The sequence below is a fragment of the Triticum aestivum genome, chromosome 2B (genome assembly GCF_018294505.1).
Source record: "Triticum aestivum cultivar Chinese Spring chromosome 2B, IWGSC CS RefSeq v2.1, whole genome shotgun sequence".
Classification (NCBI taxonomy): domain Eukaryota; kingdom Viridiplantae; phylum Streptophyta; class Magnoliopsida; order Poales; family Poaceae; genus Triticum; species Triticum aestivum.
In genome coordinates, this window is record NC_057798.1 from 370,970,456 (window position 1) to 370,980,441 (window position 9,986).

The 9,986-nt window shown below is 42.8% G+C and overlaps 1 pseudogene; it reads left to right on the plus strand.

The window, feature by feature from the left end:
• The first annotated feature begins 8,810 nt into the window (after positions 1-8,810).
• On the plus strand, positions 8,811-9,584 carry LOC123041245 (putative ATP synthase protein YMF19; annotated as a pseudogene).
• The last annotated feature ends 402 nt before the right edge of the window (positions 9,585-9,986 follow it).

Sequence of the window (9,986 nt, forward strand, 5' to 3'; positions counted from 1 at the left end):
GTCATATGGAATCTTATCAAGCTTCATTTCCAGGATGAGCTTGATAAGATCCCACCCGAACTACAACAAAATGAAAATCCAGAGGAGGAATGAATGGTATGGTAGCCATCATCATCATTATGTTTTTCGTTATAAATATAAAGGGCTTGCTTCATTTGAAGAGTTAGTTGGCCGGCCTACCGGCCCGCAGATGTAGAGACAGAGATAGAGGTTGCCTCTCTTCTTGAACTGCGAAATCAAAGGGACACTTGGAAAGAAGGGAACGCACGGCTCTTATCTGGTTCGAATCCAGTTCGTCCCAGCCAGCCACAAAGACTACACCAAACTACACTAACTATGAGTTTATGAAAGCGCAGAAAAAACGATAACTATATATGGGAATATGAAAGCAAGAACTACTAATTGTAAAAATGACAATCGAAAGCCCCCACCCCCCGGTAGAAAACCAGCTATCGTTTCATATATGCGCTAGGATATATATATAGTATCCTATCCCCCTCAATCTCAGGAGTCGCTTTCTCTATGCCCGACTTATGAGCTCTTTGCTTATTATTTATCGGGTGGGATGAAGGTCGAAATGTCTAGTTTGAATTGCTTATGCTTATATAGTTTGAATCGTCTAGCTTCATACCAAGGTTGTTCTACAAAAGAACCAAGTAAGAAAGTAAGCCCGTTCAATTGAAATAGCTTCCTCGCTTCGCAGTTCGATACCCACTGAAACTATGGATACGATAGACTCGGGAGGGGTAAAGGGTTACTTTATTTGGGCTGCTAAGTCTTTCTTGTTGATTCCGGAAATAAAGAGGACCTTCTTAATCCTTCGTGCTCCACACCCGCCTCACTGGACCTATCCATTCGAGCTCTCTCCTCTAATCCCAACTCGACACGGCTGGACGACGACGCCTGTTCACTTATAGCGAAATCACATGTTAAGCCCGATGAATTCATCTACAATTTATGGATTTGTCGGTCTGACAAGGCAGAACCAGGGCCCTTCCATTAAGGTTATATTATAGTTTCGATAGGAGAGATGCAGACCAGATAGGAATGCAAGAATACTCTGTAATTTTTTTATTAATCGGTTTAGTCTGTGGAAGAGAAGTCTCGATCTAGAGGATTGCCCCCCCCCCCCAGACTGACCTAGTTGTCCTTGACTTGCTTCGGAAAGAAAAGACCTAGTACTTGTTTACCTTGACCATGGTTACTTTCCCGCCGCCTTTCCTTCTATACTTTTCCTATGTGCTATCCCAGGCATCCCTTGTCAAGCTACCTATCCCTACGAAAAAGCAAGCCTACTTACTACGTGTTTTCCTCTATTGGCAAATACGCATATTCTGACCTACTCACGTGCATATCTTGCATAAAGCTTTCCCCTAAAAAACAAACTAGCCCGTATCTTCCTAGTCCTTGTTGCCATCCCTACTCGACTTTACTCGACTATTTAGAAAAAGCTACTACTTGAATGCATACTTTAACTATTATTTAAAGAAAAAACAAAAACTATTTCTGAGTTTATGCCCCACCAACAGAGCAAAAGAACGCTCAAATGAGGAACTAGAATATGAAAGTGCAAAATATCCTACCGAACAAAGAAAGCACTATATCTCCTTTTTAAAATATGGTAAAAATTCTTCAACCTAACTCAACACAACTATATTTCGACTGTATATGTATGTTTGTAACGTGCCACAAAACCATCTTAAGATTAGACAGTTATCAATCAACAAACGCATTGACCACATGCAAAAAATCAAGATGGATCTCCTTCCTATTATTCGGTGCTTTCCTTTTATAAGTCACTGCTATTCTTCCTTGACCCTTGTTACCTTTGCTAGATTTTGCATTCCCCTCATTACTATTCGGCTCAGTATTATCTTCACCCTTGGAATTGCTTCCACCAGAAGTAGACGACAAGTACTGTAGATGTCAGAATTTCGTATATAGCAAATTCAGGTAGTAAGTAATGGAACTGTAGCATGCAAAGGGACTGTACCATGGAAATTGAGAAGAAATCTCCATCAAGTTTTTCCATTTTATGCCATATGAATAAGAGATTCCTTTTAGTTAGAAAGCTCACGTAGAAGTTTGCTATCAAAGACCTAGGTATTCTTTTCATCCGCGGTTTCCCACTTCTCTGTCTCTAGGTGAATGCCTCTACCAGAGGTTATGCGCCAGCTTGGGAAAGCCTTAAGTTATATCTTAATCTGTCTTGCAAGGTAGATTGGATCATGTCCGCGATAGAAGTTGTGGAGGAATGAAACAACGATTTCGGTATAGGAAGAGAAAGGGATTGTTCTTTCGACCATGGCGAGATAGGATAGACTTGGGATTCTTTCTTGTCCCATGATTGCAAACACTCTGGGGCTGAATTAATTAATGAAACTAATAGGAAGGATTGGGATGATGAACTGGTGAGATTCTTTCTTTCGCTAACTGACCAAGGTAATTAATTCCTTCCATTGGCCAGGTGAGTAAGCAAGGAGACGACGTTCTCATTAAAAATGAAATATGCCAAGCCGAATTCAAAAACAACTCCTTAAACTCCGTCGTTTACCGACATCCTCTCGGCTATCATACGTCCTCCGCTTATCTCTCTTAGGCATAGGCATCTCAACACATTCCTCCTTCCGAGTTGCTTGTCCGAACTTGGCTCTTTAGTAAAACGAAGGAGCTGCTAAGCTATTATTAGGTATCAATTTAGGAGCCTTTTGTCATTTCCAACTACATTATTGTGAGCATTCGGAACCCGTTCCTACGCGGTCATCAAATTGGCTGGCTTTGGACCCTCGATCGCAGCAATGAACTCAGCGTCCCACTTAACTTACTTTTGGTACTTTTGAATCTTGTCCCATCCCATAGCTTCACAAGTGAATCTACCTATGGATCCATAAAGTTGATCATTACTTCTCAAATTCTTATTTCATGTGTCCGCCATAGCGCTTATCTATCTCCTGGCCTGATTCATCTTTGGAATGTAACCGGACATATTACAAGGCGAAAAAACAGTAATTTCATCGATTCCGGATTGCCCACTGTCTCCCTTTCCCTCTTTCCTTTCACTTTCCTCGCATAACGAAAGCATGATTTACCCGAGCCGAGTATCTTGTTAGAGTAGTAGATTCCGCGCTCGAGATGATGTGTGTGACCGGGCAGGAGATTCTTTTACTCCAAAGCCATTGCGCAGGTTTGTGTGTGACAACTATGTCGATCAGTTTCTAAAGACGCCCAGAAACTATGTCTATAGATTCCGGGAGAGAGTACAAGTGGTGCCATCGGAGGAAGCTGATAACCTCAGAACAAGAATGGACAGCATTTCGCTCTGCTGGTTATAGCAATGACGGCTAACACTTTATTCCCATGTGATAATTATTTATAGATCTTTCGTATAATGTTAGACTAAAATATATTGGAATATTCCGGCTTGACTAAATAATATTAATATATTATTGTAGTATTAGTTTATATTCACTGTTCAATAATATTATGGCATCCTTACTTCTATCAGGTAAAGTTCAACATTTATTATTCAGGCTCTTGTGAGGTTAGGATTAATATTATTTGATAATATAGTTCTCATGCGCAGTCAACTTACTAACTCACGCCCTAATTCATTTTATTTCTATAGAGGTTATGATCGAATTTAAACATAATAAAGATCTGAGTATAATTCCGACAGATATATTATGATTTATGGTTGTTAATGGTAGACGAAAACGGAAAAAAGATATTACATCTAACTTGATTAATTGGAAGGTTTAGTTTGCATCTACCATTACCATTACTATCGAGATGCCTACAGTATATCCTTTCCAAAAATATAGAGAATTATGTAAATTTCTCCTTCGAAAGCATTTACTGGGGACAATGAAGCCCTTCTTCTCCTATTCTATACTAAATAAACAATCTAATTCTAGGAAGAGTTTCGAATACTGAAACTTAAAGGAATGGCGGTTAGAACAAAGCAAGGGATGGCACTTTCAATGTGCGAAATCCGTTTTGAGTTAGAGTGCGAAACTTCTTCCTGCAGCCGTCTTATTCACTGCTTGCTACTTTCTAAAATGGAAGATAAGATGAATGAATGAATAGATTGCATTTTTTCTAGTTCAATCTATAGTCTAGATTCCATTCCCTCGATCCACTCTCATTTAAATGATGGGATTGGGCCATACCAACCTTCACTTAGTCTTAATAAAATATTGCTTCATATCTTCAAGGATTGGGAGGAGGTGGCGTAAAAAGGAAGGAAAAAGGAATTCTAAATCTGTCCCTTCCCACAGAATCATCGGGCTTGACTTTCCTTACTTTCCCAACCCCGCTACTGTAAAAAGAACTCTTTTGTTTTGAGACTAGCTAGTCACTATGGTTTGCGGGAAAACTCTTCTCTCTCTGGTCTCACTTCGAGTCCTTCTAGAATTAAATAAAGTAAATGCTTATTCAACTACGGCACTGTCGGACAACCGACCAGATTCAAGCCCTAGCCCCTCAACTCGGACGGACTTGTGGAAATTCTCGAAAACAAGTATTGCTCAACTCACCTATCTATAACATAGAAATGTTGCATCCAACCCTGGAACGAGAGGTAAAGAATAGGCTACCATACGAGATGAGACGACTTCATTCTTGGCTTTCATCCCTACGCTTAAGAAAGATAAGGGATTGGATTTCATACCTTTTATTTAGAGCTCCGTCGTTCCGACTGGAAAATGTAACCTTCCACCATACGTAAACCAAACCTCTTTGCTTTCTGGCTTTTCCTTCCAATAAACATCAGGGTGCGAATCTGAGTAGTTCCTTGCTCAAGACCACGAAGCAAGAGCGAAGCAGAACCGATTTTCAATTCATCGAAACTCTTGAAAAGTTCCTTTGCTTTTACAGCGAAAGCACCTGCCAACAAATTGGAACCATAATCCCCTCCATCTGCTTCGCACCATGCTTGATTTCATGTTGAGCCGACTCCAGTCCGACGTCAATCCCCGGGCGCTGAAGGAGCTCCTGAATAGACTCCAAAACGGTCGGGCCCAATCTCAAACTTCTAGGGCGGCAAGGAGATTCCTCGACGAGGACTAGTGAGGCTATAGTACTTACTATGCATAGGACTACAAAGGTGAAAAGACAGGATGTATTCCGATGAAATGCCTTGGATGTGATATGATCGGCAAGAGAAAGATGGAATTTGGTATAAGGAAGGAAATCAAACGCGTTGTTTGAGAAGGAAAAAGGGTAACCTAGTTTCCCACCTTTGGAATAGGGCCTTCTTGTAGCCAGGGTCTCCTTTGGTTGTATGCTTGCTACGAGGTCGCTCATTGGGTAGGGCCTGCCTCATGCCTGTATTACTATACCTAACAATCTAAGTAAGCCCCCCCCCCCCGAGGGCCTCCTCACTCTGATTCACCTCCCGGGTGGTATGAAAAACTATTCAGTTTCTTTACCTTCAATAGAGGAATGCATAGAGCTAACTCCTTATCTCTTGGGCTTCTGGAAAGGTTGATGCATTAGTCCGCTGTCTTTCCTTCGGCTTTAGAGGGATGAGTAGTTCTTTTCCTGGAAAAGTACCAACCAATTTTTGAATTTAGCATTGTGCGCTTTATCAATTGGTCTTTTCCCTCATACTTCGAGGGTCTTCCCCTCGAGCTGAGCTATTGAGAATAAATAAGTTGATTCAATCCTTTTGGATTGATCCACTTAACCACTGGTTTTTGGTTCCAGTGGCAAATGAACAGTTTCCCATACCATTTGTGTTTTACCACCCGGTATGGAGCCATCTTATGTTTCGTCGGCTGCTCTTTGCCTGAGTGTGTGGGACCCACTCATAAGGTTTGTTGCACCCGGCTAAGCTCCCTCCCGGTAGGGCTAGAGCGACAGCAAAGAAATGGTCTTCTTAGGTTTGGCAATTTTACTACCTCCTATCGAAGAGCCGTCCATCTACTTACTGCCTGCGACCGCCTTCTTGTCGCCCGCCTTTTTCTCTCCCCTCTTAGTGAACCCACTTTCTTTAGTAAAGCGGTTTTGCATCCGTTCACTTCTTGACTTTCCATGGGTTTCTTAGAGAGCGGGTGGTTCTCGGTTCCCCACATTTTTCTACCCCTTCTGTTCTGAGACGTGACTTTTCGTCATCCCTCCTTTAAATAAGATCCCTCACTTATAGCTCGACGGGCCCGCACGTGGACGGGGCATTCAAATTCTTTTTATAGTGGGATCGTAACATCCTCTTAGTTTTTTTGACATTGGACAAACACGTGTTCCTCAACCCTAGGTAGGGCGTGACTAGGACATACCTAGCCACTCGAGCCAGACTATTGTCTACCTGAATAGCTTTTCGTTTGCCATTAACTGATCACCAATGTTGCGTAACAGTCACTCAAATACAGTTTTAGAGGAGCACCGTCCTTTCTTATCTTGTGACCTTGAATTGGTTAGGTGATCAAGCTTTGGATTCAGGGTTCAGTAGCACCTCGAGCTGAATCTATATCGGTCGTTATGGGTAATCGTTTGCAGCCTTAGGGCTTTTGGTACTTGGAATACACCATGTATAAGAAAACCTTATTCAAGGGGGAGGGTGTGAGTAGGTGGTTGGATTACTGTGAAGGTCTCTGCGAGCTTGAGGGCAGTGAAGACTATTGTCTCCACCACTAAAAACGGGTAATACTCGCTCAAAGTGATGAAATCTGTCGAGGAAACATAAGAAGTTTCCTGTGTAGTGATCTCTGTTCATGCGTATCGTGATCACAGGCATAGGCTGTGGTTGGTTCATCGAAAAAGATGAGCCGCAGTCAGGACAATCGTACTGGTTGCCGTCCTTGAAGGGACCGATAGCTATACCGGAACCCCAACATGTTGGATGTGAGCAAGAGAATGGGAAATGAGACTAACTGTGTTGACTAGTCCACTGCCGATCAAATCAACTGATCAGTTAGGAACTCTCCCATTCCATTTGCATATCACTTTAAGTTTTTGTCAAAGCTTTCCATACCTGTTCCGGGCAGCAAGAGGTTAGCAGATGGGGCCCCTACTCTGTGAGGGAGAAATCGCGCACACGCAAGGGAGGAAATCGCCCGCGCGCGCACGTGCATATATAGTACTGCTCCATTATATAGTTTAGTACTGCTCAATCCAGTCATGAGATTGGAGCATAAATCTAATTAGATTTTTGCATCTACTCCAAAAGGAAGTGGAATAAGACCAGCATTATGAACTATTGTTCACTGCAAACCGTATGTGTACTACTCACTTCCAATACAAGTAGAAGTAGACTTACTTGATTTGATCACATGAGGGATCAAAGAGAAAAGGCTATTGCACTCCAAAAAGGAGGCCTATTTGGCCGATTTAGGAGACCAGACGTATGATCCTCCACACGCCTACTCCAAGTCCGTGTTTTGAGCGCATTTGACTATGAAATCAGGCCTCTGCGCCTGGGTCATCTTCACCCAAACATGCATACCATGGAAAAGCCATCTTGATATTAAGGGGAATTCCTCCTAACATCGGAAACTTTCTGTTGACCCTAGCTTTGCACCAAGGCACTTTTCCTATCTTTTCGCGTTAAGGCGGAGCAGTCAGGTAACGAACTGGAACTGGAAACCGACTAACGTTACTTTTCCTTTGCTACTAAAAAGACAAAACAAGGGAAGGACAAAAGGTTTCCCCCGAACCCCCTTCCCGAAGGAGTAGAAGGGAAAAGACTAGACCTATTCAATAGATCAAGTCTAGCTTTCCCTACTATGTCAAAGGAAAGGGACAAAACAGAAAGCTACCGATGCAGCTGATCGGTCTCCTCAATCGTTCCCTCGATCGGTCACTCCTCGTCAACCTTGTTAAAGGAATTTCAACTAAACAACAGCACTAAAGGAAAGGCTCTCTCCGTTATAAACTATTGTACTCCCTAACCTACCTTCCGGTTGATCTGTACTCTTCACTATGGTTTCAAGTACTCACTCCATCGAGCTAGTCACGCCTCTCAGATTCACTCCTCGAGGCTAGGAACATTCATGCGGCACCGGGTCGATACGGACTAAAGTCCATGTCTCCCACAAAGGATTGTTCATGGAACTACTATCGAAATTATTCAGACCATATTCCCATGTGTCATTCTTTTGTTCATTGCTATACCATCATTTGGTCTTGCGTCGACAATACAAATAATGGCATTTGTTGTCTTATTCGGAGTTCAAGGAATAGCCTTTCATCTTGGGAATGAGAATGTCGCGGATCTCAATGTTCTCGTCATCACCAATGCTCCTAACGAGGGTGACTTTCCCATAGACCAACCTCCCATTGGCGGACTACCAGACCTCCAGCAGGAAATGGCGCACGCCGCCCATCCCGAAGACATAATTGCGGAGTTGACTTCCAAGGTTGAAAGAATATTTCACGAAGTAGGCACTCCTCTTCCTTTAGAGGAAGGTGAATCTGCGTGATCGTTCACTGAAAATCATGTATTGTGGAATAGTGAGGGAGGAGATACTCTTCAACAAATCTTCTCCGATTATACGGAAGCCAGGGACGCAAGCGAATTCGTCGCAATAGCCACCAATCTGGCAAAACGGTTTCGCCGCGCCGAGCTCGGTGAACCGGATTCTCCCGACCCCGATGCGCCTTTGGAAGAGCAGGAGGCTCATTCCACGGGATCCCCTGAAAGCACAAAAGCAAATGATGGGCCGAACGAGGCAGGCCTGCCTTCTTCGCGGAAGCGTAAAAGGTGGGATGATGATTCGGGGGTCCGAAGATGATGATTCAGGGGGCCCCGGGGAATCTCCAGATCCAGTGGAAATCGTTTACGAAGGGGATGCACAAGGGTACATCTAGGAGGGGAATGAGGTTGGCCGCCAACTTTGCCTGCCTTTCTATCTGAGTTCTTCCCTCTTGATGCTTTCGAACGACTCCTAAATTTCACAAAATCCTTTTTTTCTTATTTGAAATCCAAATCGAAATGCCTCAACTTGATAAATTAACTTATTTCTCACAATTCTTCTGGTTATGTCTTCTCCTCTTTACTTTTTATATTCTCTTATTTAATAATAATAATGGAATACTTGGAATTAGTAGAATTCTCAAACTACAGAACCAACTGCTTTCGCTCCGGGGGGCGAGATCCGGAGCAAGGACCCTAAGAATCTGGAAGATATCTCGAGAAAAGGTTTTAGCACCGGTCTCTCATATATGTACTCCAGTTTATCCGAAGTATCCCAATGGTGTAAGACCGTCGACTATTTGGGAAAAAGGAGGAAAATCACTCTGATCTCTGATTTCGGAGAAATAAGTGGCTCACGAGGAATGGAGAGACAAATTCTCTATTTGATCTCGAAGTCCTCATATAACACTTCTTCCAGTCGGATCACTTGTTGGAAAAACATAATGCTCACACATGTTCCACACGGGCAAGGAAGCATAATATCATGAAAGTCGTCTGATAATCTTTCTATAGGTTCCCCGAAGAGAATGGAAAAATCACAAAAACACTTTCTATATGTTCTGTTATTTTGAGATTCGAAGAAGCAAGCAAGTTTTTCATATAGCTGTTTCCTGTGTAGTGATCTCTGTTCGTGGAGATCATGAGGCCCCTGATACCCTGTGGTACGGGGGGGGGTATACCGGACCAGGTAACCAGAAGATAAGGCCACTCGGCAAGACTAGACTAGTTTAACACGGCTATCTAGTGGAACACTATATATATAGGACTTGTAGAGCTTGAAAAAGCTTGTTTTGGTCTTTTTTCTCTTTTCTGGGCACTGAACTTCATAGACAGACTTACCAATTGATGAGCCAAAGTAGCAAATTTCTTCTTCCTGGGAGGGGCGGACTCTACGTTGGTAGATCAAACTTTCATTTCTTCCTTCCATTTCATCTGTTCAAGTAGTCTCCTTTTCAAGTAGATACGCTTTGATACTAGACTGGTGTGCTAAAAGGCGTGAATGCAAATAAAAAACATCCCCTGGATAAGCCTCACGGCCGGGACTTAATAGAAGGGACATTTGGCGATAAGCTTG